The sequence below is a fragment of the Heterodontus francisci genome, chromosome 30, assembly GCF_036365525.1.
Source record: "Heterodontus francisci isolate sHetFra1 chromosome 30, sHetFra1.hap1, whole genome shotgun sequence".
Classification (NCBI taxonomy): Eukaryota; Metazoa; Chordata; class Chondrichthyes; order Heterodontiformes; family Heterodontidae; genus Heterodontus; species Heterodontus francisci.
In genome coordinates this window covers 39,297,710-39,325,037 of record NC_090400.1, presented here as the reverse complement: position 1 = coordinate 39,325,037, position 27,328 = coordinate 39,297,710, and the positions used below count along the sequence as shown (strand labels likewise).

At 43.7% G+C, this 27,328-nt stretch overlaps 1 long non-coding RNA gene across 1 annotated transcript in view; it reads right to left on the bottom strand.

The window, feature by feature from the left end:
- The window catches only part of LOC137346692 (uncharacterized), a 411,123-nt gene that overhangs the window by 137,006 nt on the left and 246,789 nt on the right, over nucleotides 1-27,328 (bottom strand). Inside the window, exon 2 of the long non-coding RNA XR_010968752.1 lies at nucleotides 11,057-11,201. This is a non-coding gene — a long non-coding RNA (uncharacterized lncRNA). The remainder of the gene's footprint in view (nucleotides 1-11,056; nucleotides 11,202-27,328) is intronic.

The window sequence follows — 27,328 nt, the reverse complement described above, 5'->3', positions numbered from 1 at the left end:
TGAATATTTACACCTTGCAAAACAACCACTGTTAAACCTGAGTGGGATTGCCAATCTCGGAGCAGTTTTGTGGAGTGAATCCACATTAACTAGGAATGGGATTAGGAACATAGGAACAGGAGTAGGCCATTCAGCCCCTCGAGCCTGTCCCGCCATTCAATGAGATCATGGCTGATCTGCGGCCTAACTACATATACCTGCCTTTGGCCCATATCCCTTAATATCTTTGCTTAACAAAAATCTATCTATCTCAGATTTAAAATTAACAACTGTTCTAGCTTCAACTGCTGTTTGTGGGAGAGAGTTCCAAACCTCTACCACCCTTTGCGTGAAGAAGTGCTTCCTAACATCTCTCCTGAACCGTCTGCTCCTAATTTTTAGACTATGCCCCCTAGTTTTAGAATCTTCAACCAGTGGAAATAGTTTATCTTTATCTAGCCTGTCTTTTCCTGTTAATATCTTGAAGACTTCGATCAGATCACCTCTTAACCTTCTAAATTCTAGCGAAAACAGGCCTAATTTGTGTAATCTGTCCTCGTAACTTAACCCCTGTAATCCAGGAATCATTCTTGTAAACTTACGTTGCACTCCCTCCAAGGCCAATATATCCTTCCTAAGGTGTGGTGCCCAGAACTGCTCACAGTACTCCAAGTGGGGTCTAACCAGGGTTTTGTACAGCTACAGCATGACCTCTGTGTCTTTATACTCCAATCCTCTAGATATAAAGGCTAGCATTCCATTAGCCTTTTTGATTATTTTCTGCACTTGCTCGTGGCATTTTAAAGATCTATGCAACTGAACCCCTAAGTCTCTTTGGACATCCACTGTATTTAACCTCTTCCCATTTAGAAAGTACCCCGCTCTATCTTTTTTGGTCCAAAATGGATAACCTCACACTTGCCCACATTGAAATCTATCTGCCACAATTTTGCCCACTCACCTAGTCTGTCAATATCTCTGCAATTTTATGCTATCATCTGGACTGTCTACAATGTCGCCTAACTTTGTATCATCAGCAAATTTGGATATATGACTTACTATACCATCATCCAAGTCGTTAATGAATAATGTGAAGAATTGAGGCCCCAACACAGATCCCTGCTGGACACCACTAGTTACATCCTGCCAATCAGAGTTACCCATTATCCCCACCCTCTGTCGCCTACCACTCAACCAACTTCCTAATTTGCCCTCAACTCCATGGGCTTCTACCTTAGTTCACTAAGATTGAAACTGTTAATACAAATTTGTAAATCCTTTTCAGAAAGAACAGACATTTATCCCAACAGTTTAGTATTGAATTTGAACCCAAGTCTATCAAGTGAAAAGATATTGTTCTAAACCATTGTACCATCAGCATCTGGTTTGATCTAGAAGATTGTTCGAATTGTAATATTAGTGGTTCCACTATTAACAATCCCAATATTATTGAAGAGATTGATTCAGGTGCATTTCTGTTCCCATCATTTCTATACAGCAACCACATTCAGTTCTGCCTCTGTGCAATAACAAAGATATTGTCCTGGATTTCCTTGGGGCTGCTCCCAATCCGCTACTGTATCTTCACTGGAAGTGCGGTGAAAACCTCGGATGGGTTTTTAACACAGAGGCGGTGGCCCCGCCCACTGGTTGGAAGGTCAGGGGTGAACCTGCCTCCGCCAGCCCTGGAAGCCAAGACTGTATTTTAGGTCCTCAGGCAATTAAGTGCCTACAGTCGTGGCTTCCACCACTGTAAGGCAGGATGTCCCACTTTCAAGAGCTGTCAGCCAATCAGAGAGCCACAGCTTTTCAGTCCCAACATCGCCACCAGGAGCGGTAGCCACTGCTGGGACTGCAGTTGTCCCCGAAGCAGCAGCGATCGAGGAGGCCCAAAGTGCAGGTAAGGAGGGTGGGGGATCACCAGGGCCAATTAGGCAGGCCCCAACGAAGAGGGATGTGGTCAATTACGAGCAGGGGAGGGGGGGTCTTCCAGTGGGGATGACACTTGCTGCTGGGGGGACACCCAATCAGGAGGGAACCCCCACTGAGCCCACAGGGAGGCTGCCAGGTTTTACTGGGTGGCCTCCCCAGGTGGCAAAGTACCCATCTGCCACTGGTAAAATACCAGAGGTGGCAGGAAGAGGCCCTTAAGTGGCCATTAATTAGCCACTTAAGTACCTCCATTGACCCAAGAGCGGGTGGCCTGCCACCTCCCTCGCCGCTGGTAAAATACGAGCGAAGGTGGGTAGGCGACAGGCATGGCACCCCTTGCCATCCCACATGATTTTCCACTTCCCCCAACCCCAGCCTCACAGCCCAGTCTTGCAGAGGGCATAAAATTCCACCCCTTGTTTAAGCACATAAACAAAGTTCCCACTGCACTTCCAGCAAATTTACGAGGTGGATTAAAAGCGAGTACAAGGAAATTCCCGGCCATACTATTTAGGCAAGAGACCTCAAATGAAAATGGGAAATGTGCAGCTGGTTATTGTTTTATGTTAACCTCACTGGGAAGTAAACTTGGAATTCATGCACACTGACGCACATTCTCACACACACATTCACACACTGTCATGAAGGTGCTTCTATTATTAATATTTCTTGAGGACTTGTGTTTCAAAGACTGTGGAAAATACCTGAACTTATTTTTCAAAAGGTCACTGGAAGGACACTTGGGACTTTGTTTAAGAAAAACTTACTGGAAGTCACATATCTTAAGCTAAGTAAATAGCTGGAGCCTTATGGACTATGGAACTGTTTGGAGTTGTTTACAGAGAAGTCACATGTCTAGATTTATGGCTGTCAGGAGTTTTGATTTCATTTTTGGATTGTTTTGGAGTTCAGTTGATGTGTATCTGGTTAAGAGAGAAGCCACCCAACTCATCCTTTTCCACCTGTTCTGAAAAATCTTCTGAGAATCCAGTATGATAGCTGAAACCATGGATGCAGTAATTCTCCCAAAAAGCCTGCAAGACTACTCCTCAACATCTCCTGAACAGAACTGCTCCAGAAAGATCCCAGTGACAGCCGTCTACATGCACCCAGTTGCCAGACCAAAGAGCCATCTGAAACATTCCATATCGTATCCTTTTTCTTCAAGAATTGACAATAACTTGGCCAAAATTTTTTTTTAAAGTTGATCTCTGCAGAGCCATTTTTTTTTCCTGTAACCGGTGTGCGTGTGCACGCATCTGTGTTAGGATATTTTAGAAGGGTAGATATTTATACTTTCATATTTCAAACTGTGTGTTAATAAGCTTTGCATCTTTATTGAATAAGTCTTGTTTTATAATAAATCAACAATTTTGTTGTTTATTAAAGAAACCTGGTCGGCGGATTTTTATTCTGAAACTAATATAAAGTATATAATTGCCTGTATCGGTAACTGGGTAAAACATTTAAATATATGTTGTGACCAGTGGAGTAGTGGAACTAGAGAAAGACAGTGCATTCCTCCAACCTCGGTCGTAACAGCATACAGACTCACATGCACACACATACATTCACACACACTCACATGCACACACTCACACAAGCACAGAATACATTCTTGATTAGTAAAAGTTTCATTGCCATAAAAAATTGAAGTATCAGATCATTTGATTAAGCAGCCTTGACTAGGAGTAGACTGAATATGGCAACGGTGAAAAGCCACCTAATAGAAAAGAAAAAAAATGTACAGGCTCATCTGTGGCTCAGTTGGTAGCACTCACGCCTCTGAGTCACGAGGTTCCTGGTTGAGGTCCCACTCCAGGGCTTGAGCACAAAAGTCAAGGCTGACACTCCTGTGCAGTACTGACTGAGCCAAATTTTGGATGAGACATTAAACTGAGGCCTCATTTGCCTGTTCAGGTGGATGTAAAAGATCCCATAACACTATTTCGAAGAAGTGCAGGGGAGCTATCCCTGGTGTCCTGGCCAACATTTCTCCCTCAATCAACATCACAAAAAAACAGATTACCTGGTCATTATCACATTGCTTTTTGTGAATGATTGCTGTGCGCATATTGGCTGCCATGTTTCCTACATTACAACAGTGACTACACTTCAAAAGTGGCTATTATGGGCTTTGAGATGTCTGGTGGTCGTGAAAGGCGCTATATAAAAGCAAGTCTTTTTTTAATCTGCTCCTGAATTTTAAGTTTTGAAATATGCTGTGAAATAGTTTATTTCTCATATGCTTTGGAACAGGTTTTGGTTTTTGGGGAGATTTATGGTCAGCAGTCATTTGAGGAAAAGACGACAATTGGAATGGAGAGAATTCTGATTTCTTCCTTTTTCCTGCAATGTCTGCTGTTAACACTTTACCTTCTTTCTTTTGACTTCAGTTATTTTTATTCTTCGCTTCTATATCATGTCATTCTACACCTTTATCCCTCCTTCTTTTCTTTAGCGCCTGACATTTTGGACGTGCTCTGGTGAATGGAAAACACATGCAGTATAATCAGAGCCCATGCGTGGATGGGGAGAGGCGAAACATTCAAGTCTGAGCCACTCATAAACCATTTCATTGCCAATTTGAGAAGATAAACTGGCTATTTTGGCCTTAGGGAGTGAAAGTCATGCTTCTATTTCTCCGAATGCATCAAACACCTTGTAGGTAATGGCCTAATGCACCTACTAATTATGTGCTCTGTATATAGAGTGTACCTTACCCACTGTAAGAATGTAATGCTTACAGATATTAATGACACTTTAGTGCCAGGTAACTGATCACTGCTATATTAATGTAATAGTATTCCTACATTAAGTCATTACGGAACCAAAAACTATTGAGCAGTAACAGATTGTGTCATGTACAGGAGTTAGGCTGCAATAATTTCTGATACTGATACAGATTTTAAAAAGTTATTATGCTATACAAGAAATCTTTCAAAATATTGTTCTATTGATGAAAAGGCCGCATTGATACACTATCATGTTTAGTGTCAAGGAGTACTTGCATATTCACCTCTTAATATTAGGGAGTACTTAGCTATTCACCTCTGAATAGCTCTTTTAATACAAGGTTGTCAAAGATCTAGTTAGTGATTAAAGGTGATTATGAAAATCTAAAGTGTAATTAACTGTGACAAATAATTCACTAGCGGTCTGGTGGTAATTGATGGCATCTCATCAATGTCTGCATGGAGTAAATGCCACATATAGTTCTTCAGACTGAATTACACATTCCAGCTACATTGTAGCAAAAGCAGAAGCTGTAAGCGTCCAAGATTGTTGCGTGTGAAAGCTGATCAAAGTTGTCACAGATGATTCCCTTGGCCACAGTTGGGAGCTAAGTTATAACATTTGAACAAAAAGAAGTAAGGCATCTTGGCTACATTCCAGTAGCCAGGAAGAGAAGCAGAGGGGTTGAGAGCAGGTCACTTGACTAGTCTCTACATTGGAGGATTGGGAGGGAGGGAACAACTGTTAACATAGGATAGGAGAAAACATAGTCAAAACTCCACCAGTCGTTGCAGCACTATAATATTTGATTTCAGTTCCATGGCCCTGACTTCAAGCACCAGTCTTAACTGACGGTTAACCTGGGTCAGCTCCTATCCTTCTGGGTTACCTTCATCCTTTCGGGGCACCATGAGTCATACATAACTCCGCTACTAGACCATCAGGAGTCATACACAACTTCACCAATAGACCACTATGAGCCATACAGCATTCCACCAGTAGACCATTACAAATTATACACAACTCCATGAGTAGAACACCAGGAATCACACACAAACCCCACCACTAGACCATCAGGAGTCATTTACAAACTCCATCATTAGACCATCAGGAGTCAAACACAAACTCCACCACTGGACCATCAGGAGTCACACACAAACCCCATCACTAGACCATCAGGAGCCACACACAAACCCCATCACTAGACCATCAGGAGTCATACACAACCTCCACCACTAGACCATCAGGAGTCATACACAAACTCAACCACTAGACCATCAGGAGTCATACACAAACTCCATCACTAGACCACTATGAGCATTACAAAAGTGATACAATTAAAAACATTTTTTTTTGAGGATTTGTGTTAAAAATGAAAAGATTCCATGGATTTTTTTTTTGCCAAGTTCACAGAAAGGACACTTGAGATGTTGTTTGAAACGCCACCTGTGCTGGAAGTCATGTGCTTTGGGCTCAGTAAACAACAGAACCCTTGGTGACCTGGGGAAAAATGGTTACAGAGAAGCCACATGTCAAGGTTTATGGAGGTCAGGAGGTCGACTGTCTGTTTGGGGTTTGGACATTGTTTTCAGTTTAGTTGGGTGTGAACTGTTTGAAGACAGTTGGTGTTTTTCCTGCCAAGGAAAAACGAAAGCACCCAGCGCACCTCTTTTTCTACCTCTTTAAAGAAATCCTGCAAAGATCCAGTGTGGGAGAGCTAAAATCCCTGGTGCTGCATAGCTCCTGAGAAGCTGGAAAAAAATCCTACGATTCAAGTGTGTGCTGGCAGAAAACCCTGGTGCCACATTTCTCCTAGAAAGCCTACTTGAATAATTCTCAACGTCTCCAGAACAGACTGCTTCTGAAACAATCCCAGTGACCTGTCTCCATATACCCGGACACCAGACCAAACAAAAGGGACAACCGACTTCATTCCATAGCTTCTCTTTTCTCGGTCAAGAATTAGCAAGTATTTGGCCAAAGTAGTCTTTTTTTGTCTTTTTTTTGGTAACAGACGTCTGCAGAGAGAACTTCTGTGTTTTTACCAGTGTGTGTGTGAGTGTAATTGTGAAATTTAAAAAGGGAACTTTCATATTTCAATCTATGTGTTAATGCTTTGCTTCGTTACTGGTTAAGTCTTGTTTCATAATAAACTGATAATTTTGTTGTTTATTAAAGGAACCTGGCTGGTGTATTTTATTCTGGGATAAAAAATAGAGTATATGATTGGCTGTATCGGTAACCGGGTAAACATTTAAATATATGCTGTGACGTGCAGAGAAGTGGAACTAGAAAAGACAGTGCAGCATTCCTCCCGCCTCGGTCATAGCACGAGTCATACATAAGTCCACCAGTAGGCTACCAGGAGTCATATATAAACTCCACCACTAGATCACGAGGTGTGCTATACAACTCCAATCCAAGAGCACAATAGATTGTACATTCTCTATTAAAATGCTATGAGGGGCATAGATAGGGTAGATAGGAAGAAACTTTTTTCCTTAACGGAGATGTCAATAACCAGGGGTTCTAGATTTACGGTAAGGGTTAGGAGGTTTAGAGGGGATTTGAGGAAAATATTTTTCACCCAGAGGGTGGTTGGAATCTGGAACACACTGCCTGAAGGGGTGGTAGAGGCAGATACCCTCACAACATTTAAGTAGTATTTAGATGAGCACTTGAAATGCCATAGCATACAAGGCTACAGGCCAAGTGCTGGAAAATGGGATTAGAATAGATAGGTGCTTGATGGCTGTCACTGACATGATGGGCCGAAGGGCCTGTTTCTGTGCTGTATGACTCAATGACCCCTCCCCATTGCATCACCAGAAATAAACACAAAAATATGCCTTTCACATTTTATACTGAGGGGGCAGCCTATGATACCAGATATCATCTGGTGTGACAGCAGACACCAGAACGTGAAGAAGTGTCTAAAACCACAGTGACCCAAGTTCAGGATGAAACTACAAGTCCAATTTGCCGCTCATCCTATAGTACAGTGAAGCTAGTTGCTATTTAGCTCTAATCAAGGTTGATCAAAGTAGATAAAGAGGCATTGGCTATACTATGTGTACAAGAAGAAAATTGTCACTAACTGCATGAATATAAGGCTCAAGAGGTAGTTGTATGGAAGTTTGCTTACAGTCAGCAATAATACTTATTATGGAGCCTCTGTTTTGCCTTGTACCCCTGCTGGCCACAGAATGAATGCAATCTTCATGCACTGATGCCCAGGCACAACTCCTAAATATTTAGCATGTATCTCATAATAAAGGATATTAAAAAATATATTTTTGTGTGAGTACATTAGACTTATGCAGTATTCAAAATGGTGTTTGCCCACACAAATACAGTTGGCAAACAAACAAGTACCTGTAAACAACCCAACAAAACACTTGTAAATGAATGGAATGGTTTCACCCATTGATCAGTCCAAACACTTTGAATGATTGGTGAGATGGACCCCATCCAAGGACTGTGGCCACTTAACAGTTAAAGGAGCAATCCAGTTGTTGCTGATTGGTTCTCACTGACCACAGCTAGTACATAGATAACCACAGATCAGTGCCTTTGACGTACTAGACAGTAAAGTATATTCTATGCAACTTGATGAATTAGCTAGTAGTACTTAGTTTAACTTTGTGTGTGCCATGCCAAACGAGAAAAGTATATATTAAATAGTCCATCACAGACAAAAATGTTTCATTGTTATTGCAGGGAAGAAATAAATCATAAAAATGGGAGCCAAGAAGAATAAATAATTTTATTTTCAAGCTTAAAGTAATCCGGGAAGATGCAGGACAGAGCATTTTAACAATTTTATGACACCATTAAATTTTACAGCAAGCTACTGTGAAGAAAACCTAAAACAGATTATACTTACTCAGGTGTGTCACATATGTACATTACAATTCTATGTGAGTATTTATGAGAGAGGAGAGAGAGAGAGAGAGGGGGGAACAAAAGGAGAGAGAAAGAGAATGAGAGAAAGAGAGAAATAAAATGAAACAAAATTGTAAGATGTATTTTATTTTGGTACTATTCCCTTCCTTTTGTTTCCACAGCCACCCTCCTCTCTGCCCCTACCTCCCCAAGCTGGAAGATTGCCAACAATAACACTGCTTCACAGGCTGGAATTTCCACCTGAATTAAACAAAAGCTGCATGTTTGCCCCATGCCAACTTCCAGCGCATTGCTACAGCTTGGGCAGCGATTAAGTGGCATGATTGGTACAAATAAAAGTGCCTGCTTCATTCTGGGCAATAAATGAGAAAAGAAATGAAGTAGCAATTTGAAAACAGATAGAAGAAAAGAAGAGGCAAATTGACATGTCTGGAACAACTGAGAACCCAGACAGTTAATAATCCTGCTTTTGTAAAGGGGAAATTACTGTTATGCAGTGTTTACACAGTACGAATTGTGAAAATTATGTTGTCATATTGACATGTACAGCAGAAGGACAATTTTAAAATTACATTGTTCGACACCTTTAATGACTTGTAACGCAAGAGGTGTGGCCACCCCTATTAAATGTGTGCAGAATCAATCCAAGGCATAATTGGTGTTGTTAGAGAAAATTATAATACAGCTGTTATGTCGCAATCCAGTGTCCTAAGTAAACTACTATTACTTTTGAAGGTTTGAAAAGACTTCTGTCTTCCGCCTATGATTTGGCTTCTCTACACCACCATCTCCACCCACCTCGCACCACTACCACCACCCACCCCTCCCCAACCTCCATACCACTCTATTTCAATAAACCAGCAGCATGTGCCTTCAATCCAGTTACTGCTATTGTCATACAGTTTGTAATTTATGGATTTCTCTACATCCAGGCAAATATGTTTTGAGCGGATTGTCCACAAAATGTAGGAATGGGGGCCTCCCAGTGTCTATCTGCTTCTCGTTAACGCAGTGCTGGTTTAAATTAACATCTCTACTGAACTGTCTTCTAAGATTAGATGAGGTTGTTTACTGGAATAAATTCCTGGCCACGTGTAAGAGTTTTTTTTTTCCCCCCATTGCTCATTTCGAGCCGTGGAAGAAAATGTTAATGTACGTTCCTTTGCACCGAGGTGGAGCCAGGCAGCTGCTGCTATCAGAGACTGTAAACTACAGAAGGACGAGAGGGCTGCAGCAGAGGGAAAGGTTAATAGCAATGCATGGGGCTGATAAACATGCAAAACGCGTTGCAGCCTCGGCATTCGGTGATGGGTTCGAACTGGGTGTTGACATGAGATATAGAAGTGCTCATTGAAAATAATTCTGACTGACGGCTGCATAGGCCAGAAAATGGGGATGAGCTGAACGGCTGAGCACTTGATGAAGAGGCAAAGGTTACACGGTGTCTCTGGTTAAGGAAAACAAGGGATTTTACAGCAGTAAGTGGAGGGAGAGAATGAACACAGATAAATACAGGACATCGTCTTTTTCACTTTTATTTGCTGAAAGATTCTAAGCCCCGAATTTGCCGGAACCTGTTAGATACTTTTAACCCATCTTTCAGCTCAAAAACATTTTTGTGCAGTAAACTGTTGGAAGTGCAAGCTGATAAGGGTAAGGCAAGGGCAATGGAGCCAACAATCTATCTCCTTAGCCAGTGAAAGTTAAGGACTGAGAAAGAAACAGAGGAATGGTGGAGAAGGAAATAGGGTGAATTAGTGTCAAATCAGGTACAGAAGGAGAAATAAAGAGAGGGAAAGAAAGACTGGGTTGAGAGAGAGAAAAAAACAGAAAGGATACAGAAGAAAAAACCCTCTAAGAGTAATTTATTACCTGCAGGAATTAGTCTTCATGATTTAAATTATTCCCTTTCTGGGCTGAAGAGGTTGATTGGCCTTACAGGGAACATTACTCGCAGGGATATCTTTTCCTCGCCACAAATTATTGGGTATTTTTCACACTAATAACCATGTGCACATTAAACTCGCTCAAGAAGCTCAACGAAACTCAGGCCAAAGCAGCCCATTTGATCAGCGCCCCATCTGCCACCTTAAATATTTACTCTTTCCACCACCAGCACACAGTGGCAGCAGTGTGTACCATCCACAAAATGCACTGCAGCAACTTGCTATGGCTTCTTCAACAGCACCTCCCAAATCTGTGACCTCTGCTGCCCAGAAGGACAAGGGCAGCAGATGCATGGGAACACTACCAGCTGCAAGTTCCCCTCCAAGATACACACCATCCTGACTTGGAAATATATAATTGTTCCTTCATAACTGGGTCAAAATCCTGGAACTCCCCCCACCTAACAGCACAGTGGGTGTACCTACACCACACAGACGGCAGCGGTTCGAGAAGGTGGCTCAGCAACATCATCTCCAGGGGATGCCCAATCCCATGAATGAATAAAAAAATACACTAACCTCATTAGTGTAACAGTGAGGAAGTGTTGCATAATTACCTGAACACATCTCCACAGTGACAGTGAGAAAATCAAAGTCAATCCAGTCCACAGCAACACCGGTAGAGGTTTTGGGACAGGTGTCCATCGTTTTGCCTGGGGTTGGGAAACGGAATCAGAGAAACCAAGAAAGGGGAATAAATGCCTTGAAGGAAAAAAAAGAGAAGCTTTACCCTTAACGAAACGGAATACCAAATGTCCAATTTACACAATGTTTACTTTCATCCTTCAATAATCTAGAGTATTTGACTGATGTTTAAAGGCATGCTGGGGTGGGGATTTTCTGAGGCCCCTGAGGTGGGGTCGGAGGTGCAGGTGGGGGCGGGGGGGGCATAGAGTATTGGGGCAAGTGGGGAGGGGGTAAGGTGAGGCAGAGAGCCCGTTGCCTCCCCGTCGCCAAGCAATCTTCCATAGGCGGGATAGGCCGACAACGGCCTTCCCGCCCAAAGGCCATTTGAGGCCCATAAGTGGCCTATTAATGCCCAGTTAAGGGCCTCTTCCTGCCGGCGGGGGCCTCCACCGTGCAGGAAGGATGCCTTGTTAAATGAGGTAATTTGTGACCCACAGAGGACCTCCACTGGCAAACAACTTTACACCCCGGGACCGCCCTCCCCCTGAACTGCACGAGCATCCCCCTCACCAGGGCCTTTCGGACTGGACCTGGTGACCCCGCCTCACCTACCTCTGTTCTGGGGTTCCAGCGCTGGGCCTGGGTCCGAGGCCCGGCAGTACCAGCAGTGGCCACCGCTCCCAGAGGAGCTGCCAATACTGCTGAGCTACCAACCCTCTGATTGGCCGGCAGCTCTTGGAGGCAGGATCTCCGTCCCTTTAAAGACTTTAAACGGACGGGATCCCACCTCCTGAAACTTTGATATTAAAAACTGGAGGATCGCTCCAGGGGGTGGGGGAGGGGGGGGTGTGGCACGAAAAGGCAGAGGCGGGGATCCCCCCGCCATTTTGGCCCACCTCCAGCACAAAATCCAGCCCTAGAAGTCAGTGTTCTTAAAGCAAATCTGTTCTGTTGCTCAAAGGAGGGCTTTTCCAGTCAAGAAAGCTGAGTATTGTAAGACAGGATGTGTTTGTAAACCAGGGCCTGGGACAAGATGATGGGAATGAGTTTAACTGTTTGATTTCAGTCGTGCCAATCCTGGGGGTGTGGGAGGGGAGAAGCTGAGTCCTGGCCAGACCCAGCCTGCTCCCTCTCATGTACTTGTTAGCAGCCACTATGACAAGAACATTAGCTGTACCTTGGAAACACAGGAAGTCTGCCTAACCTCTAAGCCAAAATGTACTGCATGCTGTAGAAAAGTAAATTAAAAATTCAATAACGATGTGGAAAAAAACGCAAAGATAAAAGAATACACAATAGAATCAAATGTGCATGGTTATGTTTTAATAGATCAATAAGAAGCTGTGTACCTTTCCATGGGCCCAGCTCAGCTGTTAGAGGCTCCCTCTATTGTTTTTCTTAGGAATGACAGCATTTTTGCAGGGGACATGATTGTACATTTGCCTTCGTGGAAGTAAGTGGTTTTCAAAATGAGCAATAAAAATGGAGTGTTTCAACTCCTCAGTGATTTAAGAACAAAGTGCAGAGGATATTTGGATTGTATGAAGTTGGATGTGTGCCTGATGAGCTGGTTTTCGCCTTACTGCTGATACATTAATAAAGTGCTTTAGTTTTATTTGTCCAGCTGAGAAGGATAAAATCATTAATTTCTCTTAAGCATTATCATTGAAATTTAATGCCAGAACTATATTGAAGAGGTATCTGCAATTAAGGCAAAGTTTAAAAATACTACCATTATTTAAAAAATCATTTAATTGCACAGATTTCAAACTATGAATGAAGAATACGAATCATTGGCTGAGAATTCCCTCAAAGCTGCTCTTGGTGCACTGCCATAACATAGAATTACATTGAATATACACAGAAACAGGCCTCTTGGCTCAACTAATCTGTGCTGTCTCCTCTCATAGCATCTACCTCATCTCAGCTTTTCAGCATATCTTTCTATTCCCTTTCCTCTCAGGTACTCGTCTTGTAACTTAAGTCTGGCAGAAACCCCATTCTCTACATCTAGAATAAGTAGGACAGATTTGCACCGTGCAGACTTTGCCCCTTTCTCCTTGAAAGTTGCAATCAGAGTCCAAACACAGATGTAGGACCACAACTTGTAGCTTTAAACAACCTTCCACCTGGTTTGGGTGGGAGTACTAAGTGCCCACTAAAACTTGATTCAGGGAAGTGAGTGGGTGCACCAGCAGATTTTCCATTGCCTGTTGCATGTTTCTCGGATGAGACCAGGCGGCCACCAGTTGGAAGTCTCCCCCAGTGACTAAATTACTGCCTCTTAGTAAAGGCATGTCGTATGTTGGCACTAATCAGAGATGGCTTCGGTGGATCGGACATGTCCACAGGATGGAAGGTGGTCGCGTACCCAAGGACCTTCTGTACGGTGAGGTAGCCAGGGTCAGACGACCAATGGGGCACCCAAAGCTCTGCTTCAAGGATGCTTGCAAGCGTGACATGAAGGCCCTAAATATCGATTATCTCACCTGAGAGTCACTAGTTGGTAAAAGTGGGAAATGGCGACACAGTGGTATACTGCAGGGATCGGTGCTGGGACCCTTGCTGTTTGTGTGTACATTAATGATTTAGACGTAAATATAGGAGGTATGATCAGTAAGTTCGCAGATGACACAAAAATTGGTGGTGTTGTAAATAGTGAGGAGGAAAGCCTTAGATTACAGGATGATATAGATGGGCTGATAAGATGGGCAGAGCGGTGGCAAATGGAATTTAATCCTCAGAAGTGTGAGGTGATACATTTTGGGAGGATTAACAAGGCAATGGAATAATCAATGGATGGTAGGACCCTAGGAAGTACAAACGGTCAGAGGGATCTTGGTGTACTTGTCCATAGATCACTGAAGGCAGCAGCACAGGTAGATAAGATGGTTAGGACGGCATATGGGATACTTACCTTTATTAGCTGAGGCATAGAACATAAGAGCAGGGAGGTTATGATGGAGCTGTATAAAACGCTAGTTAGGCCATAGCTGGAGTACTCTATACAGTTCTGGTCGCCACATTATAAGAAGGATGTGATTGCACTGGAGAGGGTGCAGAGGAGATTCACCACGATGTTGCCTGGGCTGGAGCATTTCAGCTATGAGGAGAGACTGGATAGGCTAGGGTTGTTTTCCTTAGGGCAGAGAAGGCTGAGGGGGTACCTGATTGAGGTATACAAAACTATGAGGGGCATTGATAGGGTAGATAGGAAGAAACCTTTTCCCTTAGCGGAGGTGTCAATAACCAGGAGCCATAGATTTAAGGTAAGGGGCAGGAGGTTTAGAGGGGAGTTGAGGAAAAGTTTTTCCACACAGAGGGTGGTTGGAATTTGGAACACATTGCCTGAAGGGGTGGTAGAGGCAGGAACCCTCACAACATTTAAGAAGTACTTAGATAAGCACTTGAAATGCCAAAGCATACAAGGCTACGGGCCAAGTGCTGGAAAATGGGATTAGAATAGAAAAATGATTGATGGCTGGCATGGACATGATGGGCTGAAGGGTCTGTTTCTGTGCTGTATAACTCTATGACCCTATGACATCCTGTGGACTGGTGTGCACTACCACAATGACCAGTTGCTACAGCAGCTTGGCAATAGGTGCCAACGTCAAAAACAACAATTCACTGCATCACTTGGCAGCTTCACGTGCAGCACTTGTGGCAGAACCTGTTTCTCAAGGATTGGCCTTTGCAGACATCAGCAAAGGTGCATGTCCATCATCTTTCGTAGATGGAAGGATGCTAACCAACTCAAGGCATGTCTATAAATACCAGCCACAACTTGTAATTATAAATAACCTTTAACATAGTAAAATGTCCCAAGGCTCTTGACAGACGCATTATCAGATAAAATTTGACGCCAAGCCACATAAGGAGATATTAGAGCAGATGACCAAAGTGTAGTCAAAGAGCTGGGTTTTAAGGAGTGTCTTAAAGGAGGAAAGAGAGGCAGCAATGTGGAGAGCTTTAGGGAAGGAATTCCAGAGCTGAGGGCTTGAACAGCTGAAAGCATGACCGCTATTGCCGAAGAATGCACAAGAGGCCATTATTGGAGGAGCACAGAGATCCCGGAGGGCTGTAGAGCTGGAGAAGGTTACAGAGTTAGGGAAGGGTGACTGATACTGTTGAGTATCATTACAGCCTACAGAGGTAATCCTCCCCAAACTTACTTCAATCCATTTGCTGCTTATGTTACAATGAAACTATCAGACAAATCAAATTCTGACTGACAGAATTGCTCATCCATTTGTGCAGTTGAAGAACAACAAAATGCTTAGAGGAAAGCATTACTTAAAAAAAAACAAAAAGCAAAATGCAGCAGACGTTAGGCAGCTGTCCAAAAACTGAAGTTGACATTCCAGGTCTTAAATCCTTCCTCAGGACTGGAAGGTATTTACACATGTGCAGCATTTCAACAGGAAAGAAAACAAGGGAAGATGGAAGGAGAAAAAGAAGTCACACACAGGAAAAGAAATGGAATAAACTGTGAAGGTGGTTGGGGGCGGTGGGGCGGGGTTGATGTCAGTGGAGAACAGAAATGTTTAAATGGCAGAATGGTGTTAGCAATAGCCAAAAGGAGTCATAGAGAGAAGTAAAAGAAATGTACAAGATGCAGTGAGTGTGTGAATAGGTAAAGGGAGATAGGTAGAAAGGGATATACAAAAAAACTGTCCAGATGGAAGAGACTTCAGAGGTCTGGGAGTCTGGTGGAAGAAAAAAGGATGACACCAAGGGAGCAGCCCACCCTAGTAGTGGGATTCTGACAGGAGATCTCCACTCCTTTATGAGTGCTTCCTTTTTATTGTTAAATTTTTTTGAAGATTTGTTCTTTAAAACAGGAATGAACAAGGGTCACTGAGAGTTCTGGATTATAAACAGTTACTGGAAGGCCACTGCCTTCAAATAATTACCCAGCAGGGTATTTTCTTTACTTTTTAAAAATTTGTTCTGAGGATGTGGGCATCACTGGCTAGGCCAGCATTTATTGTCCATCCCTTATTTCACTTGAGAAGGTGGTGGTGAGCTGCCTTCTTGAACCGCTGCAGTCCTTGTGGGGTAGGTACACCCACAGTGCTGTTAGAAAGGGGGTTCCAGGATTTTGACCCAGCGACAGTGATAGCACGGCGATATAGTTCCGTGTCAGGATGGTGTGTGGCTTGGACAGGAACTTGCAGGTGGTCATGTTCCCATGCAACTGCTGCCCTTATCCTTCCAGGTGGAAGAGGTCAGAAGGTACTGTCTAAGGAGCCTTGGTGAGTTGCTGCAGTGCATCTTGTATACGGCACACACTGCTGCCACTGTGCGTCGGTGGTGAAGGGAGTGAATGTCTGTGGATGGGGTGCCAATCAAGCGGGCTGTTTTGTCCTGGATGGTGTTGAGCTTCTTGAGTGTTATTGGAGCTGCACCCATCCAGGAAAGTGGAGAGTATTCCATCACACTCCTGACTTGTGCCTTGTAGATGGTGGACAGGCTTTGGGGAGTCAGGAGGTAAGTTACTCGCCGCAGGATTCCTAGCCTCTGACCTGCTCTTGTAGCCATGGTATTTATATCTCTACTCCAGTTCAGTTTCTGGTCAATGGTAGCCCCTAGGATGTTGATAGTAGCGGATTCAGCGATTGTAATGCCACTGAATGTCAAGGGGAGATGGTTAGATTCTCTCTTGTTGGAGATGGTCATTGCCTGGCACTTGTGCGGCGCAAATGTTACTTGCCACTTATCAGCCCAAGCCTGGATATTGTCCAGGTCTTGCTGCATTTCTACACAGACTGCTTCAGTATCTGAGGAGTCGTGAATGGTACTGAACAATGTGCAATCATCAGTGAACATCCCCACTTCTGACCTTATGATTGAAGGAAGGTCATTGATGAAGCAGCTGAAGATGGTTGGGCCTAGGTCACTACCCTGAGGAACTCCTGCAGTGATGTCCTGGAGCTCAGATGATTGACTTCCAACAACCGCAACCATCTTCCTTTGTGCTAGGTACGACTTGAAACAGCGGAGAGTTTTCCCCCTGATTCCCATTGACTCCAGTTTTTTAGGGTTCCTTGATGCCATACTCAGTCAAATGCTGTCTTTACATCAAGGTCAGCCACTCTCACCTCACCTCTTGAGTTCAGCTCATCTGTCCATGATTGAACCAAGGCTGTAATGAGGTCGGGAGCTGAGAGGCCCTGGCAGAACCCAAACTGAGCATCACTGAGCAGGTTATTGCTGAGCATGTGCCGCTTGATAGCACTGTCGATGACACCTTCCATCACTTTACTGATGATTGAGAGTAGACTAATGGAGCGGTAATTGGTTGGGTTGGATTTGTCCTGCTTTTTGTGTATAGGACATACCTGGGCAATTTTCCATATTGCCAGGTAGATGCCAGTGTTGTAGCTGTATTGGAACAATTGGAACAGCTTGGCTAGGGGTGCAGCTAGTTCTGGAGTACAGGTCTTCAGTATTATTGCTGGAATATTGTCAGGGCCCATAGCCATTGCAGTATCCAGTGCCTTCAGTCGTTTTTTGATATCACGTGGAGCGAATTGAATTGGATAAAGACTGGCATTTGTGATGCTGGGGACTTCAGGAGGAGGCCGAGATGGATCATCCACTCAGCACTTCTGGCTGAAGACTGTTGCAAATGCTTCAGCCTTATCTTTTGCACTGATGTGCTGAGCTCCCCCATCATTGAGGATGGAGATATTTGTGGAGCCACCTCCTCCTGTCAGTTGTTTAATAGCCCACCACCATTCATGACTGCATGTGGCAGGACTGCAGAGCTTGGACCTGATCTGTTGGTTGTGGGATCGCTTGGCTCTGTCTATTGCATGCTGCTTATGCAGTTTGGCATGCAAGTAGTCCTGTGTTGTAGCTTCACCAGATTGACACCTCATTTTGAGGTATGCCTGGTGCGGCTCCTGGCATGCCCTCCTGTACTCTTCATTGAACCAGAGTTGGTCCCTTAGCTTGATGGCAATGGTAGAGTGGGGGATATGCCGGGCCATGAGGTTACAGATTGTGGTTGAGTACAATTCTGCTACTGCTGATGGCCCACAGCACTTCATGCCCATTTTTACACTGCTAGATCTGTTCTAAATCTATCCCATTTAACACACTGGCAGTGCCACACAACATGATGGAAGTTATCCTCAATGTGAAGATGAGACTTTGTCTCCACAAGGACTGTGCGGTGGTCACTCTACCAATACTGTCATGGACAGATGCATCTGCAGCAGGCAGATCGGTGAGGACGAGGTCAAGTATGTTTTTCACTCTTGTTGGTTCCCTCACCACCTGCCACAGATCCAGTCTAGCAGCTAAGTCCTTTAGGACTTGGCCAGCTCAGTCAGTAGTTGTGCTACCGAGCCACTCTTGGTGATGGACATTGACGGCCCCACCCAGAGTACATTCTGTGCCCTTGCCACCCTCAGTGCTTCCTCCAAGTGGTGTTCAACATGGAGGAGTACTGATTTATCAGCTGAGGGGGTGCGGTAGGTGATAATCAGCAGGAGATTTCCTTGCCCATGTATGACCTGATACCATAAGGCTTCATGGGGTCCAGAGTCGATGTTGAGGACTTCCAGGGCAACTCCATTCCGACTGTATACCACTGTGCCGCCACCTGGGTCTGTCCTGCCGGTGGTGCCCGGGGATGGTGGTGGTGGTGTCTGGGACATTGTCTGTTAGCTATGATCCTGTGAGTATGACTATGTCAGGCCGTTGCTTGACTAGTCTGTGGGACAGCTCTCCCAACTTTGGCACAAGCCCCCAGATGTTAATAAGGAGGACTTTGCAGGACCAACATGGCTGGGTTTGCTGTAGTTGTTTCCAGTGCCTAGGTCGATGCCAGGTGGTCCATCCAGTTTCATTCCTTATTGAATTTGTAGCGGTTTGATACAACTGAGTGGCTTGCTACGCCATTTCAGAGAGAATTAAGAGTCAACAACATTGTTGTGAGTCTGGAGTGACATGTAGGCCAGACCAGGTAAGGGAGGCAGATTTCCTTCCCTAAAGGACATTGTGAACCAGATGTTCTTTTAATGACAATCGACAACGGTTTTCATGGCCATCATTAGACTAGCTTTTAATTCCTGGTTTATTAATTGAATTCAACAGAATTGAATTAATTGAATTACAAGTCCACTGACAATACCTCTATGCCGCCACCTCCCCTGACTTGAGGAAAGATGATTGCAAAGGGGTAATAGGTGTCATGCTAGGCCCCCACCTGCCAAGAATGAGGCACATTAATTTTGTCCTGAACACTGATTTTAAACTAAAAGCAAAATACTGCAGATGCTGGAAATCTGAAATAAAAACAAGAAATGCTGGAAATACTCAGCAGGTCTGGCAGCATCTGTGGAGAGAGAAGCAGAGTTAACATTTCAGGTCAGTGACCCTTCATTGATTTTAAACTGTTACTGGAGAGAGCAAATGACTTGTTAATCAGATCAGCTGTGGCTGGAAAATCCATTTGCATATGAACAGACGGTGCTTGTGTAGACAAAGGACCATCCCTGACACATTAGACCCACAATGGATGCTGATCACCAGACAGTGAGGGGATGGGGAAGCGCATTCCAGGACCTGCTGGGATGATGCAATGCACAGGGGCCAGGACTGGTTGGACCAACTGGTCACATGGCTAACTGGCTGTTCCAGGGGTCTTTTGAACTCGCCACAGAGAGTTTGAACTGAGAAAAACTGTTTGCTCCTGGACTGAGAAGATCTCTCCTGTCTGCTCCCATCTCTTTCTCACAAGCCTCTGAATCCATTGAAGCCACATGAACCCCAAGAGTGAAAAGTTTCCTACAGCAAACCAGGTTTAAGGAGAATACTGAGCCCCAACAAAAAGCAAGATCTAACTACAATCAAGAATTCTACAGTGAGCTCGAAGAACCCTAACAAAAACTCTCCAGATATTGCCTCAAATTTTTCCACTTTATTTTTCTTCTGCTCTTTTCTGTCTCTATTTGCATGTGTGTATCGCGTATGCATGCTAGCGTGGGTGTGCCGTGTATTCGTAAGCGCCAACCGAATTAGAGTTTAAGTTCAAGTTGAATAAATTTAAACTTTTTGTCTTTAAACCTAAGAAAACCTGTTTGTGCTGGTTTCTCTGCCTTATAATTGGAAAGCAGTGAACAAGGATTCACCAAGGGGGAGCTAAAAACACGGTGTGTTTAAAAATAAAACTCTGTTACAATAAGACCAGGTGAAGGCTGAGAGGGCCCCTAGATACTTCTCTCACCTGGTCGTTACACAGGTCAAGATTTTTAGGGGTCAGGAGGCTTGATTCGTGTGACATTGGTTGTAGTTTCACTTTGGACAGTGAGTTGAGATATGGACAATGGTTTGAAAAGACAGTTGGAGAAAACTTGCCAAGGAAGCAAAACCCCACTCAGTCAGTTCCAGCTCTTTGGAAAAGCCTGCCAGTTTTCCATCTCTTTGAGAAGCGCTGAGAAGCAAGTGTAAGAAACTGCCTGAAACCCCTGCTGCTGCATTTTTGCCTGGAAAACCTCCCTAAACTGATCTTCAAAGTCGCCTGACAAAAACTGTTCTCGGAAGATCCCAGTGACAGCCGTCTATACGTATTTGGAACACCAAGCCAAAAAGGACTTCTGACATCTTTTCATATATTCTCTTTTTTCTTCAAGAATTATAAATTACTTTGGCCAACATGTTCTTTTTGGGTTTTTTTGAACCAGAGCTCTAAAGAATAAATCTCTATTTTTTTGGTTAACGTGTGTGTGTGTGTGTGTCTGTGTGTGTGTGTGTGTGTGTGCGTGTGTGTGTGTGTGTGTGTGTGTAAGGTAAAAAGGGAACTTTTATATTTCAATCTGTGTGTTTACGCTTTGCATCATTACTGGTGAAGACTTGTTTTATAATAAACTGATAACTTTGTTGTGTATTAAAGATACCTGATTGGTGTGTTTTATTCTGGGATAAAAATAGATTGACCACATCAGTAAGTGGGAAAAAAATTAAATATTTGTTGTGACCTGTGGAGAAGTGGAACTAAAATAAACAGTGCACTCCTCCTGCCTCAGTCGTAATAACTCCAAGTAATAACCTGCTTCCTCCCTCCCCCCATTCTCAAAAATGCTGGCACACCCATTCCATACTACCAGCACTCACTGCCAGAAAGAGAAAATGGGAGACATAGTTAAGGTCTGGATGTTGTTCAAATTGATGTTAAGGCCAGAGAGCTGCAAAGTGCCTGGTAGAAAGATGAAGTGCTGGTCCTCAAGCTGACATTGAGCTTCATTGGATCAGTGTGTGAGGCTAAAGACAGAGAGGACATGGTGGAAGTGGGGGAGCAGAATTGAAATGAGAGGGAGCTCAGTGTCATACCTGCAGACAGAACAGAGATGCGCAGCAAAAGGATCATCCAATCTGCATTTGGGTTCCTCTTTAAACAATGTTCATGTGTACCACCTTCCAGTCCTGAGGAAGACTCTTAAGACCTGAAACAATGACTTCTACTTCTCTGCTGTTTTAGAAGAAAATTCTTTTATCTTTTCCTCCAATCTTTACCCGCATCTCCTAAAAATGCTGACAGGTGCCAGGGCACCTGGAGCCCTCCAATGCCCCAGCCAAGTGACCATTCTACATCTGTGAGCCTAAACAGCAAGCGCTGGTAGGATACTTGACCATGGAGGGGAGCAGGACAACTGAGCCTGGATCTGTTCTCACTGGACAGTGTGCACACTTTCCTGCAGGAGGCACTGGTTAGCAATTAGGCTGATTTGTTTTTGACCTTCCTTATCCAACACACTTTTACAGTGCCATTGTCTTTGTAATACAGAGATTTATCCAGCTAATTTAGTTTAACGTTTACAACTCACTTCAGCTATGTTTACATCGAGGCCACCCCCAAGGTAAGTTAACAGTGAAAGACTTAAGAACAGCTCAGATGGATCCATTATTGACTAACTTAATGTGTATTGTAGAGTTTAGAAGACAGAACAGTCTTGACTGAGGGAAGCATCCACTAATCTTAGTTTCTTAAAAAATTGTTACACAGTTGGACACAATCAACAAAATCTTCAGGAAGAACACTACAAAAAGTTTGAAGTAATTAATGTACATGGACAACTTGTTGAGATACCCACACCAGATGGACTGTGGTGGTTCGAGAAGGCAGCTCACCACCACCTTCTCAAGGGCAATAGGGATGGGCAACAAAATGCTGGCCTTGCCAGTGACATCCACATTCCATGAAATGAATAACAAAAAAGGACTCTCAGTGTTTCCAGTTCCAAGTATTCACGTTCACTTTGGAATTGTGTGGGACCATTCTGAAAACAGCTGTCTATTGATTATGCTCCATGTGTCGCACACAATACATTCTTCTTTGTTATTTCACTAAAGTCATTAGGACTAAAGGTCCATGTCACTTCTGCTGTATGCTAGCTGTTAGTCAACAGGATGCAGTGGAAGGGTCATGAATTAGGCCAGGACCTAGATAGGGTGGGCTCAGGCCTTGCCGAGCAGCCATGGCAGGTCCTAGCTTGGTGGGGTGTCTCCACCCACCCCAAACATGGTCACTCACATCAGACAGAGTGTCCGGGGAAGAGGACTTTCAGCCAGGGGAATTTCTTCAACTCTGCGCTGGCAGAAGACTGGTGGGCCAGCATACTGAGTGAGAGTAAGTGTACTGGCCAACCATCCAGTCGAAGTGAGGCCCACCAAGTATGGTTGATGACCTGTCCAATGAAGATATAAAAATCTTTGCTTGCTTTGTGGACCCCTTATAAAACAGGCTGATGGGCTACGTAGCACTTCCTTTCAGGGTGCACCCCCTCCTCCCGCGCCACCGCACCTAACACGCTCTACGCCATATTTTGTGGCCTTCCCCTGCTGGTAGGTGCTCAAGAAGTGCCCCTGGTGACACAGGCACCCACCTGGATTATGCTAATAGGATGTCCTGAACCCTGACCCTGCATAACTCTGCAGGGTCAGCACTGGAGATCACTGGCAGGCTGGGTTTGACGGCCCTTAGGTTTATATGCCCTTTCGTTTTGTAGTCAATTCTGACTTCAGCTTGCAAGAATTGAAGAATGAAAGCAGCATAGGCCAGGACTGTCTTCGGCACTTGCCCCATTACACTGCCAGAAGCCAGAGAGAGTACATCAGAAACATGTCAACGTATCTACATCAAACTACCACCAAAATTACAGCAGCAGAGTGGGTGCAGCCCTAAGGAAATTTCTGGTGATAGGCTATCCTATACTTAATACTTTATTCATAAAATTTCATAACAAATTTCATTTCAATTATATAACAGTTCAAATTTGACATTACATAAAGTGCAATGCAATTCAATTTCTTTCAATACAACATGTGACGCTCTGAGGTGCCTCACCACACTTAAAATGACAACTTATATTTACAATATACATTTCATGTCCAGACATACAGCCCAAGGGGTTTTACATGGGTTCTAGCACCTTGGCGTATTATGGTGGGAGGGCCTTAGACCGTGGCCTTTCCCCATTGAGCCTTTGCGACAGCTGCTGCGAGCTTTAGTGCGTCCCTCAGCACGTAGTCCTGGACCTTGGAATGTGCCAGTCCGCACCTGAGAGTGCTCTTATACTGCAGGTACTGAAATTGGTGCCTCCTTAAAGCAACGTGAAACTGTCAGACACAAGGGGAGTGCCTCGGGAGGTGCCTCTGTACTTTTGTGGGGCCCACTGCATGGAAACATTTGATATCACTGGATAATACAGAAGCGGTCTGAATCAGGTAACCATAAGGCATATGTGATTCATACAAACGTAGGATCTTACTGTCCAACCCGAGGCCTTGCAGACCATCGTACCTTTGGAAGAGGTTTCCAATACGTCCCACTCCCCTGCTCTTTCCCCCCAGCCCTGCAAATGATTCCTTTTCAAGCATTTATACCCAATTCCCTTTTGAAAGTTACTATTGAATGAATCTGCTTCCACCATCCCTTCAGGCAGAATCAAAGTTCTCAATAAAGATGGGGAAATCCCCAAATTTAAAGCAAAAAATGTGCAACACAAGAACACAAGAAATAGGAGCAGGAGTAGACCATATGGACCATCGAGCCTGCTCTGCCTTTCAAAACGATCATGCCTTGATTCCCTGAGAGACCCAAAGTCTGTCTATCCCAGCCTTAAATGTTTCAATGATGAAGCATTCACAACGCTCTGGGGTAGAGAATTCCAAAGATTCACAACCCTTTGAGTGAAGTAATTTCTCCTCATCTGAGTCCTAAATGATTGGCCCCTTATCTTGAGATTGTGCCCCGACCAGCAGAAATAATCTCTCAGTGGACTCAAATGTTAAACTATTGAACCAGTGCCATTTTCTCTTAATATGACAAACTGACTATAGTTAGAGTAATTCACAGGCTGTCAGATTCCATGTGCCACTTCTGTATAATGACTGTGGAGTAAATGATCATATGCTCAAAAATAAAAATGACAAAAAACTTAATATAAAAGATGTCTTTTACCACGTTATGGCTCAACTATAAAATATTAATAGTTACAAGACATAAATATCCTGCCATCAGAAGGTGTAACTAAATGTCATGTATCATTCGGGTATTACAGTTTGCGATCCTGATTTTAATCCTTGCAGTTTTTTTCTAAGAACATAAAATAATATTAATTCAGAATTTAAGTGCAATGAGCAATCTTTTTGCAGCCATTGCAATCCAGCAGGCACATAAAACCTGGGTCTTTAATGATTCTGTGTCTAGGCCTGAAAATATTGCAGCTATACAATTCTTTGCAGCGACCAAATGGTGCACTGTTTAGAGTTAACACTCATAAGTGTAGAATCCTGTTATGTGCACTAGTTTGGGATGGAGAGCTAATAAAGAGAAGGCTATTTGTCCAGTTTTTACGAGTAATGCTATGCAGATGAGGTCAGGGAGTTAACACCTCATAGTGCCGAGAGCTGATGGTTTGCCACTCATTTTGGTCCTCGCCTATACCACAGCGGTGCCAATTTAAAACTGGGGTTCAGAAGACTGGTTTTCAATCAATGCATTTTTAAAAATAATCCCACAGCTCTGTGCATGTGGGAGGTCAGTCCAAAGCACCCGTTACACTGATCACTCCTTCACACTAACCCCCAAGTGACTTTAGAATGCTGGTCCGCACTTTCAGTTTGCTCTACCTCTTGCTCCTCCCAACCTCTGTGATCTCCTCCAGCCTGTTTCTCCCCATGTCTACCCTCTTGACCTCCAATATTCTGTTCTCTGCTCCACCAATGTCTGGAGTTCGCTTCCAACATCTACACCCCGCTAACCTCCCTTCATGCTTTCAAAAAACCGCCTGAAGGTCCTCCAATGATGCTTTAACAAATTTCACACGTCGGTCACCTCTGCAAGCTGTCAAAAACAGTTCATTTTCCTCAATCTAATTTGAGCAAGCAGATGGGTGGTGTTTGCTTCCCAGCACAATGGGCTTCAAAATTTCAACAGCTTTAATGGAAGGTCACACACCTAAAACGTTAACTCTGTTTCTGTATCCACAAATGCTGCCTGTCTTGCCAAGTATTTCCAGCATTTTCTGTTTATATTTCAGATTTCCTGCATCCGCTGTCTTCTGCCCTTGTATTGGGATTTCAATATTTGTTGGTCATCTGTTATTATATAGTGAATTACTTAACATTTCTGTCATCGTGGCTAATGGGTCTGGAATCGGACCTTCATTGTATCAGTTTGAAATAGACTATACGTTGTGACATTCCATAAGCTGGCTCATCTAGTTTTAATAGACATCTTCACTGATTGCAGCCTCTGGCCCTTTTAAACCTTTGTGAATTCATTTTGTTTTAAAACACAACACTTAAGTATAAATCAGTCATAAAATCCATTCGTTGAAGAGAAACAAATAATCAAAAATCACAAAATATGGCACATGCTTATCTTTTCTCCTCTCTTTTTTCTATTTATTCGTTTCATGGGATGCGGGCGTCGCTGCCAAGGACAGCATTTATTGCCCATCCCTAATTGCCCTTGACAACTGAATTCAGAGGGCAGTTAAGAGTCAACCACATTGCTGTGGGTCTGGAGTCACAAGTAGGCCAGACCAGGTAAGGATAGCAGATTTCCTTCCCCAAAGGACATTATTGAACCAGATAAGTCTTTGCAACAATCGATGGTCGTTTCATGACACCATTACTGAGACTAGTGTTCAAATCCAGATTTTAATTAATTGAATTTAAATTCCACAAGCTGCCATGGTGGGACTTGAACCCGTGTCCCCAGAGTATTAACTCGGGTCTCTGAATTACTAGTCCAGTGACATTACCACTGCGCCACCGTCTCCCCAGACTCAGTTCTATATTCTATTCACCATCCTGTAAAGTGCTTTGAGACATATCTTCGTGTGTAACTTATAAATTTCTTGGGAGGTTTGATAGGGTAGATGCTGAGAGACTGTTTCCCCTGGCTGGTGAGTCTAGGGCTAGGAGTCATCGTCTTAGGATAAGTAGTTGGCCATTCGGGGCTAAAATGAGGAGAGGTTACTTCACTGAAAGGGTTGTGAATCTTTGGAATTCTCTACTCCAGAGGATTGTGGATGCTCAGTTGCTGAACACATTCAAAACTGGGATGGATAGATTTTTTTGGCACTAATGGTATCAGGGGGTATGGCAGGAAAGTGGAGTTGAGGTAGTAGATCAGCCATGATCTTACTGAATGGAGCAGCCGCAAGGGGCCATATGGCCAAACCAGCTCCTATTTCTTATGTTCTTATGTAATGAGTGCTATAGAAATGCGAGGTGTTGATAATTGTCTGAAATATCCTACTGACTAAATGAAAAATCAATTGAAAGCCAAGTTCATGCACTAACAATCAGTAAGGAACAAACAACCCCCAAAAGTCCCATTAGACCACTCATCACAAAATGAACCAATTAGATCACTGATATAATTTCCTCACACTTTTTCAAAAGGCATTTCCTTCTTCACTCAAGTCAGTGCATAAACATAAAATTCATAGCAAAACAAACTCTAAAAAGCCAGTGAGGCCCAGTATCCATGGAAACATTGGGATAACAACTAAGGGAAGACTCAGCATAATGAGGCAGGAGTTGTGACGATGTCACAGAATCATTACAACGCAGAAGGAGGCCATTCAGTCCATCGTGTCCACACCGGCTCTCCGAAAGAACAACTCCCTCAGTTCCATTCCCCTTCCTTCTCCCCGTAACTCTGCACATTCTTC